An 11,049-nucleotide genomic window follows, 5' to 3' on the forward strand; every position below is an offset into this window, starting at 1 on the left:
CACACCCGTGACCTTCGTTCATCTTCAGAACACAAATTAAGATATTTTTGATGAAATCCGAGAGCTTTCTGATCTCCCTATACACAGCAACATCATAACAGATTTCAAGGCCCAGAAAAGTAGTAAAAACTAATAAGAAGATTTTGTTAAAATAGTCAACTATTTTGACTGCAGTGGTTCAACCTTAATGTTATGAAGCGACGAAAATACTTTTGTGCGCGAAATAAAACAAAAATAACTTTATTTAACAATTTCTTCTCTTCCGTCAGTCTCCTACGCTGTTGACGTTAGGCTCGTTTGACTTCATGCAGCGCTGCTCAGACCGATCGGCGGCTGACTTGGAAATATTGTGATGAATGGCTTCAAAGCACCGCGAGAGCGATTCGAGAGCAGTCGACTGAGGGTGCGTCTCGATCAGTATATCGTGTACATGAATTCGGGCACTGGTAAGGACAAGGAGGCTGGATCACTTCACATTGAGAAACTGTGACAACATCCTCATTGAACAACAGCAGAGCTGATATCTTCCTGACATTACTCGCAATGTTGTTTAAAGCACATTATGATAAACACATATTATACATGCAACATTTCAGCCATAAATAAATTATAAATGTTAGCTACATTATGTTCACCTGTCTAGTGATGTATGTTTATGCTGAAATATAATAAAAATTATGTTTTTTTTATATGTAAAATCTTCTTTTGTGTGTCGTGATGTGTAGTGAGTGATTTAAGTTTCACACTTCAGAACTTTTGTACAAACAGATGCTGTGAGCAGAACATAAATTATTGAATGAAAATGTATTAGTCAAATATTGCATTTATTTCACTTCAGCCCTTATGCAAACGCAGCGTCACTGCGGGAAGCAGAAAGGGTCTGACTTCACACGGATACTCTCACCGATCGGTTGCATCAGTTGAACACACCTGTTGTGAACACAGAGCAGTGCTTCCGCCGGATCAGCATTGGCCGGCGCTGTACATGTGATCTCCATGACGCATGTGTGTGCTGCTGACGCAGGAGCCGGCCAATAACGAGTCAGCTCTCCGACGTAAAACCCGGAAGATCAGAAAGCTTATATCTTAATGTGTGTTCTGAAGATGAACGAAGGTCTTACAGGTGTGGAACGACACGAGGGTGAGTAATTAATGACTGAAGTTTCATTTTTGGGTGAACTAACCCTTTAAGATGACTAACTTTTGCACATAAATAGTGCTGATGCCATTTCAGATAACCTCATGTTTTGATGAACGGTGAGCACTTTCTTTATTGCACTTCTTCTGGTTTATAACTTCAAGTGAACAAGACAATAATTAGTTTTCCTTGTTTTCTTTTGCTTTCTTCGTTGGTTCTTTTATTCAGCACCAGCTCAGCGTTGTGTTGCTCAGACGAGAAACGAACTCTTTTATTAGCTTTGAAGGAGAAACTGACTCTCTTCTGTCAGAAGAATCTGTTATTTACCCAAAAGTGACTCATATGTGAGCCATTGATTGCACTGAATGGATGACACATGCTGAGTGTTGCAGTCTGAATAAAACAGTAAAGCCTTTACTGCTGCTGTGCATCTCAATGCATATAACTTTAAAGTGAATAAACTAACATTTAATCTTTCTGGAGTACAAACATCACTTATAAAGTGTATTTTTGTAATTTGCACATTAGTGATGCCTTCATGTTTATGGACTTGGGTATCCTTGTGAAAAAGAAGTGTGCTTAATTCTATTGAAAGTACTTCAAATCTTACACTGTCATGACTATGCTTCAAATATACTTTAAAGTACATTTTAAATCATGTTTTAATAATCTTGTGCCCTGCTTTAAATATATAAACTTTTTTTGATGTGTTGACTAACATATAAAGCACATGCACAAGTATTTGATTATCATTTTAATTGTAGTGTGTCAAAGTTAGGATATTTGAAATGTACAATGTTTACAAATATATTTAAATACATGACATGCAAGTTTCAATAGAAATTATATATTTTCGTTTATCATAAATGCTTGTCAGTCCATTCATCAGAACACATATTTCAAATACAGTAGAAGTAATTATGAAATTACATATGGGTCGAAAAACACCCTTAAGTTCAATTGCATTTAATATAAATTTAAACTCTTTTAATTATAAATAGCATTCTGTTCAAGTATCTGTTTTACTTGTCATGTATGCTCCAGCGTATTTCTTTTTCACAAGCGTATGACTTATTCTCATTATTCTTGTTCATCTCTTTCAGTTTCTGAACAAACTGCTCTGATATTTCCAGTGGAGCTCCGCTGGTGATATCCAGTGATGATAATGTGATATACTATAAATGAAAAGGAGTTTATGCCTAATCTGAAGCTCTTTTATCAAAACCCGTCGTTAAAAGCAACATGTGTGTGCAACATGGTCACACTCCATCCCCCTCCACGGGAATTCACACAAGCACTCCACATGCTAAAAATGGCCCTGGCATGTACAGATTAATTTGAGTGCGTACTGTATGTACATGTGCTACTGCCATCTGATCAATATAAAACACGTAAATCTGACTCACACTAATGTGCATGTCAAATACACAGTAAAGTGATGCACTCGGTGAACGAGTAAGCTCTCTGAACTGCTGATCAGGTTATCAATGACGCAACATGGTCAAGCACATCAGGAGCGACTTCTGCAGGAAATCTGATAATGAGCTGGTCAGTAGATCGCTATCGCAGAATGACCAGGGTTGTGTCCCAAATGCATTGTGAGCCCAAGTTGATTGTGGAGACCATTGCCACCAATGTTCGATCGTCTTAGCTCATGATGCTTTTGAAACATCTCTCAGTGTTTTTATGCTTTTTGTCCATAAAAGGGTCAGATGTTGACTGTTGATAATGTATAGACCAAAACTGTGGAAATATTCATCAAATATCTTTTTACAGAAGAAAGAAAATCAAACAGCTAGGTTCAGAGGTGTGAAGTATTTATTACATGACTTAAGTATCTTTTTGGCTACTTTGAATGAGTGTTAAAGATATCAGCAACTTGTACTCTCTACTTGACTACATTTTTATATACTCTTTACTCTAATATATTTGTAATGAGTGATGCAATTACTCGCTACATTTTGCATTGATCCTAACTTTTTCTGCTGCAAAAGAAGTGATATGGCCATCTACAGGGCATTGAAGGTTGTCAACAAGGCCACCAATTAGCAGGTAGTTGTGAATCGCAGGTGGTTCATATATGAGATGAGGCCGATGATGTCCAGTGCAAGTAGGCTTTGACTATTTAATCTTTACTGAAGGATATTGGTTTATGCCTTTCTTGAGCTTAACTGAGACTTGAGTGTAGACGTTTAAGAAGCTGCTGTGTCACTGTCAGCCTTGATTTATTGCAATGTTGAGGTGTTCAGTTTTATTTTGATTTTAGAAAACAAACGTGTGATTGCTCTCCTCACGAATCAACTGATTCTTGTTTTTCACTGGCATGTCTCTTAGGGGTTGAGGACCATAGTGCATCTTTGAGCCTACATTCAGTAGGAGTAAAATACGTAAAGGTATAGTTCACCCAAAACTGAAAATTATCAAGTGATTTACTCACCCTCAAGCCATCCTAGGTGTTTATGACTATCTTCTTTCAGACGAACACAATCAGAGATAAATTTAAAAATATTCTGACTCTACCAAGCTTTATAATGGGAGTGAACGGAGGGAACGATTTTGAAGCCTCAGAAAATGCATCCATCCATCATAAATATAATCCATACGGCTCCAGAGGGTTCCTTCTGAAGTGAAGCGATGGGTTTTTATAAGAAAAATATCCATATTTAAAACTTTATCATCCACAAAAACTAGCTAACTGCAGATGGCCATACAAATGCTTTGCAGCAGAAGAGTAACCCTGCCATGACACAATGACAAACGCGGAAGCTCAGAGGAGAGAGCCAAACTAAACACCGGTCACCAGTTAGAAGTCTAAAACATGAATTTTAAAGAGAAATGACGGAGGATTTCGATATGAGAGAGGAGGAGCTTCAGTTTGTTGATCAGCTGTATTTGTTTGAACAGTGAGAGGCGTCTGAGCTCATGACACGTCATCACGTCACGGGTTACTCTTGTGGCGCACGTCGACTTGTGTAGTATGCGTATACGGTCGTCTGCCGAAAGCTAGTTATTTTAGATTATAAAGTTTTAAATATGGTTATTTCTTGTTTTGTTGATTGATTTACTCTTGTTTGTTTGAACATCTCAACCTGTCCAACAATAATGCTCAGCTGGGGGTGGGGCTGTCTGTTTGGCCAACCAATGACAGAGTTTTTGAGAAACCTGTTATTATTTTTCATATTAAAGACTATTTTGACTTAAAACCACTTAATTCAGCACATTTTTTAAAATGTACTTTTTTTTTTTTTTTGAGTTTGTTATTTGAGTAAAAGTTTGTGATATTTTTTTGTACTTAAGTACAAAAAGTATTTTTTAAATATTAAACGTACTTAAGTATTGAAAGTAAAAGTACAAGTAAAATACAAAAGGAGCATAAAATATTAAAAATTGTTCTATACACAGTTTGAGCACTTGGGTAAAGTTGGTTTTATATTCGCACATTCGGACTTCTGATAAATTCAGACTTTCCAATAAATGTGCAATAAATTAATGTTTGTGAATTTTAAGCAGCGACATGATATTGACAACCAACGATTGTCAACTTATAACATTTTTCACAGTCGATCAAAATAGGCAAGTATTGTTTTAATGGCATATTTACTTGTGAATGTCCAATGTAGTGTGATTAACAAGGCTATTGAATACGGATGTGCGAATATAAAACCAACTTTACCCAAGTAGTTTGAGCAGCTCTCTTACATTTTGTCTCTTTGAATTAAAAAAAATGGCTAAAAGTTTATTGTAATTTTTAAATATATATATAAAAAAATACTAATATATTAATCTAATATATTATATCTAATATATATACTAATATATTGATCATTCAGGTTAATTCATAGTGCATTATAACTAATGTAAGAGACAACTTTAAAATGTTAAAATGTAAATGTTGAAATTAAAAATGAACAATACTTTTATTAACCTTATTTAATGTTACAATTGGAGTCTTATTGTAAAGTGTTACCATATAAATAAAAACAGTTATGCTTAAAAATTGCCATCTTTACACACAATATAGCCTAAGTCTATGTATACTTTCACACATTATTTGTCTCTATTTTAGAAAACGTGATGATCATCTAATCAAAATATGTGTTACAGTGCCGATAAAAAAATAACTGAAAGCGAATACATTTCTGATTTGTTATGTTTCTGTCGCTGCATGATGAGAATGCAGTTTAAATTTACATCGCTGGATAATGAATGCATAACAGCGAATAAATGGATATAAACTACTGCAAATGAATGGTAACAATCATGACATTAAACAGTTGCTGTTTTTATCACATTGTTTTAACCGCTTGACATACTACTAATGTTAGCATCCTGTCAGCCTCGACAGACAACGGCAAACATAGCCTACTGCTGTTCTCCACTAATGCAGCATCTACTCAACAAACTAATTACTTTATAGTGATATGAAAACATATACTGTAGTGTACACTGTATAACATACTGTTTTGTGGTACGTTTTAAATCTGTTTTTGAAGTGCACAGCCTCACGTCACGTGTCAAAACAAACTCTACGAGGCTTCAGTGATAGTTTTTATTTCGCCTCTAGAGGCCGCTCTCGTACTGTATAATTAATGACAGCATACTCTTCTCAGCGGACGCAACCCGGCAAATGAAATCAACCACGGTTGTGCATGCTTGCTTGCACTTTGTTCTTCCGATTTTATTTTGTAGTAAGTAACGAAAATGCCTTGGGAAAATGTATCGGAGTAAAAGTATACATTTTATTTAGGAAATGTAGTGGAGTAAAAGTAAAAGTTGACAGAAATATAAAGACTCAAGTAAAACTCAAGTAAAGTACAGATTCTTCCAAAAAATACTTAAGTACTGTAACAAAGTATTATTACTTCATTACATTACACCACTGCAATTTTTACTAGGGATGCACCGATACCATTTTTTTAAAGACCAAGTACGAGTACTGATACTTTTTTTATAGTACTCGCCGATAGCGATACCGATGCCTACATATTTTTATTTTGTATTTTTTTTTTGGTGATGTTGCAGTTTTCCAAGCACAACCCCAGATAGCAAAATTTGTCTGGCCCACTTCTGGGCCACATCCTTGCTTCAATTCCGGCCCAGTTCTGGCAAAACCGGTCCTCACACTGACGATGGACACAAGCAATCTCCTCTGGCCCAGATGCGGCCCACACCCTGTAAAAAGACTCTTATTTATGGATGTGGCCCAGATCTGGCCTGTACACTGAATATTGACTTACATTGACATGAATATTGACATGAATGTAGGACAGCTTCTTTTATATTACTCTAATGAAAAAAAGTAATAATTTTTATGTGCTTGTCACAAAATTTCACAGTGTCCAAAAACCTTCAAAGGGCATAATTACCAATAAATATAATTGTTATATAAAAAGAAATTTAAAAACAAATTACAAACAATACAACAAATACTATAGAGATACAATTTAATAAACCTGTTTTTCAGATTTACCATGTATACATTTATTTAACATATTTTGTTGTTTTATTAACATTAATGACAAATATAGGCTACTGTCCCTTTAAGACCGAATCCATGGATACTGACACATATCCTGTTTTCACCCAAATGTTTACGTCCACTTAAGCCATAACCGACACGATGGACATTTTGACAACTATGTGTGCATTTGACCATTCAGGCGCGAGGAGAACCGATCGCGCGCGAGAAAGAGAGCGAGTGCTTCTGGTCTGTGTCATTCAGCGTGATTCCTCCTATCCCACCTTCACTAATCGATAACGAATTGTGATTGAAAGCATGCCGTTGTCATCATTAATTCTGAAGTATTTCCACACCTCTGAGGCTGACAGTGTTTCTGCCGCTGCCGTCGGTGTCTGTCAGTTACGTCACGTGAGGTATCGGTCTTTGGTATCAGGGGTATTTTCACGAGTAAGAGCTTAGTATCGGTGCATCCCTAATTTTTACAATGTTTATATAGATTCCAGGGGGTTAATAAAGGCCTCCTGAAGTGAAGCGATGGGGTTTTATAGGAAAAATATCTATATTTAAAACTTTACTAGCTTCTGGCAGATGACCAACTCAAGTCGACGTGCGCCACAAGCGTAACCTGTGACGTGATGTATGACGCAGATTGTAGGAGTATCATGAGCTCAGACGCCTCTCACTGTTCAAACAAATAGAGCTGATCAATAACTGAAGCTCCTCCTCTCTCATATCGAAATCCTCTGTCATTTCTCTGTAAAAAGTCTTGTGACCGGTGTTTAGATTTGCTCTCTCCTCTGTGCTTGAGCATTCATCAGTGTGTCATGCATCAGGTCAGAGATTACTCCTTTGGCCAACATGTTCTCCAACCAATACTCCCATATCGGCTGTTTGTCACTTCCCTGAAATACGACCCAAAGGAGCGTTTGCTAAAGTTGCGCCTCTATCGACAACAGCACACTTTCATTTTAATGCATTGCTCCCTTTTATCTGCTTCATATTTCGGGTTTCTCGTAGCTCAGTTGGCAGAGCATTGCAATATGCAACAATATACAATCATGCAATCGTGGGTTCGCATGTGCTCAGAAAGTGTGTATGCACTATAAATCACTAAGGGCAGGTTTAGAGGTGGGGTGGGTCTTTGTAGTCCTTAATAAAAAATGAGTTTTGCTAAATGGAAATAGTACAAATGGTGTAAAAAGTCCACACATTTCATTTCAATGAACACGCATTTTGATTGGTAACGACAGACATACGTCATACGTAACACGACACTGTCATTATTTTTACGCCAGCTAGCTTTAAAACGTAAATGTAGGTCGTGACGAGGTGCTTGAAAAACGACCTTAAGGGTCGTATTTTTTGGAGGACATTCGAGTCGATTTGCGTAGCCCATCTGCTTTAGTTTATACAGATTTTAATATGAATATTTTTCTTTCAGAATGGCTTTATTAACTCCTGGAGTCGTGTGGATATCTTTTATGATGATGGATGCACTTTTTTGGACTTCAGGATATTTTCTTAATATAACTCTGATTGTGTTCGTCTGAAAGAAGAAAGTCATACACACCTAGGATGGCTTGAGAGTGAGTAAATCATGTGATAATTGAACTATCCCTTTAAGCTCATTGCGTGATCAACGCGGTCAAGCATATCAGGAGTGACTTCTGTAGGAAATATGATCATGTCCAACTGAACAGGGTCTGGTCAGCAGATGGCTATCTCAGAAATGACCAGTAGGGGTTTGGTGGACAAGCCGTTAAGACCACAGTTTCTCGTAGCACTCGTATATATATTCTCTTGTCATATCTCTCAACATTTCCTCCTGCACGCTGTCAACATGTTTCTCTGTTTCCTGTGTCTGCTGCCCTGCCTTTATCCCTGCTCTCTAATGACCTGGCCCATCCCCCTCCATTGAAATGTTCACATGTGCACACAGCAGACACTGTTTTTCATTGTTGCAGATGACTGCGATGATAACAAAGCGGAGCGAGTCTGGGTTGCTCTCGCTCACAGAGTTCTGAAACTTCTTTCAGGTGAGGAAGCGAATCACATCTTCAAAGGCCACGAGATAGAGGTTAAAACAATCGCTTCTCATTCTCATTGTGTGCTCCAGCACAGCCTGTACTTAGTTCTTATGATGAGAGAGGGGAACAGCAACTCAGAGAGAACAAATGTTTCCTCTAGAAGTGAATGCAAGCGCTCATCCCTTCCGGTGCTTCATTTCACACTCAAAGACGTGTTAGTGATGACTTTATGGCTTTGAGACCGCAAGGGATAAATCATACGGCACATCAAACGCTTCATAGAGGATCATCTTACGAACATCACGTTATCTGTTTTTAAAGATGAATAAGAAGGAGCACGTGCAGAGCTGCGCTGGGTCCACCCGAGCCTCTTATCAGTGCTGAACAGAGCCGCTGCAGTGACGGCTGACGCTGATACCGCAGGTTGTTGCTGGATACCTCAGGGCTACCTTCCCACACACTTCCCTCGGGCTTTCTGGGCCGTTCAAAACAAAACTCCCTCTGACACGACAAGGGAACTGCAAAAGATCGTTTGATTTCTTTGAAATGTAAAAAGTGACAGCATGCAGTCCTGTCTACCTCATCTGATCCTTAAATGATTTTTTGGTGCACCCTACTTTAGTTTAGGATTCAATTCTCATTATGAACTATGCATATAACTAGGATCGTGTATTAGTACATATAAAGCACATATTAATGCCTTATTCTGCATGACCTTATTCTACATCCTCAATACCTGAACTTAACAACTACTTTACTAACTATTAATAAGCAGTAATTAGGAGTTTATTGAGGGAACTGTCGTAGTCAACAGTTAGTTAAATGAAACGTCTGTCATCATTCACTCTCCCTCATGTCGTTTCAAACCTGTATGACTTTCTTTCTTCTGCTGAACACAAAACTATTTTGTCCATAGTTGACTGTTGATATTGACTTTCATTTCATGCACAAAAACAGTTGAAACATTAATCAAATATCTTCAGAAGAATTTAAGAAGAATTTTTCCTTTAAAAGAAAATGTGTAGTTGTTTCTTCTAAGGTCATCATTTTTTAATGTAAATTTTCTATTTTTTATCTAAAGAGAGCTAAACTATATCTAAACTGATTTATCTCAACAACAACAAAAAAAAAAAAATGTAAAAACTGTTGCTCTGTGATAACTTGGTTAGCTTTTGAGAGTCTAGTTTGAAACCAGAATTATTTTCATTTTTCATTTGACTTTACTCCTTTTTTCATTACACCATGAGTAAATGTGAGTAAATGATGACAGACTTTCATTTTTAGGTCATCTTTCCCTTTAAAAGAAAATGTGCAGTCGTTACTTCTAAGGTGTAGTACGTTATTTTTATGTTAAGATACTTTCTTCTTTTCTATGTTAATATGTAAAAAAAGGCAAAGTAAATCTAAGTAAAAAATGTGAAATCTGTGGCACTAACTGTGCTTTGTTTGAACATCTCAACCTGTCTAATTATAGTGTTCAGGACTATTTTGACTTAAATAAAACCAGTTAATTTAGTTATTACCACATGAAGCACTTTCTGGTATTTGCCTGACAGTTTTAACAATATTCATAAGCTTTCTTTAAGTTTACTGAGTGATAATTGAAAACAGACTTTTCATTTTTAGGTCAACTTTCCCTTTAAAAGAAAATGTGCAATCGTTACTTCTAAGATTAAGTACATAATCTTTTTATGTACACTACGGCTCAAAAGTTTGGGATTGGTAAGATTTTTAATGTCTTAAAAGAAGTTTCGTCTGCTCACCAAGGCTACATTTATTTAATTAAAAATACAGTAAAATCAGTAATATTGTGAAATATTATTACAATTTAAAATAGCTGTTTTCTCTGTGAATATACAGTAAAGTGTAATTTATTCCTGTGATCAAAGCTGAATTTTCAGCATCATTACTCCAGTCTTCAGTGTCACATGATCCTTCAGAAATCATTCTTATATGATGATCTGCTGCTCAATAAACATTTAATGTGTACAAAAGATTTGTGTACAATATTTTTTTTCAGGATTATTTGATGAATAGAAAGTTCAAAAGAACAGTGTTTATCTGAAATCTAATCTTTTGTTACATTATAAATGTCTTTACTGCCACTTTTGATTGATTTAATGCATCCTTGCTGAATAAAAGTATTCATTTCTTTAATTTCTTTTCAAAAAAATAAAAATAAAAATTCTTACTGACCCCAAACTTTTGAACGGTAGTGTATAATGCTACAGAAGCTTTGTATTTCAGATAAATGCTGTTCTTTTGAACTTTCTATTCATCAAGGAATCCTGAAACTGTGTTCAACACTGATAATAATCAGGAATGTTTTCTTGAGCAGCAAAACATGATTTCTGAAGGATCATGTGACACTGAAGACTGGAGTAATGATGCTGAAAATTCAGCTTTGATCACAGGAATAAATT

This window comes from Chanodichthys erythropterus, chromosome 20, assembly GCF_024489055.1.
Source record: "Chanodichthys erythropterus isolate Z2021 chromosome 20, ASM2448905v1, whole genome shotgun sequence".
Lineage (NCBI taxonomy): Eukaryota > Metazoa > Chordata > Actinopteri > Cypriniformes > Xenocyprididae > Chanodichthys > Chanodichthys erythropterus.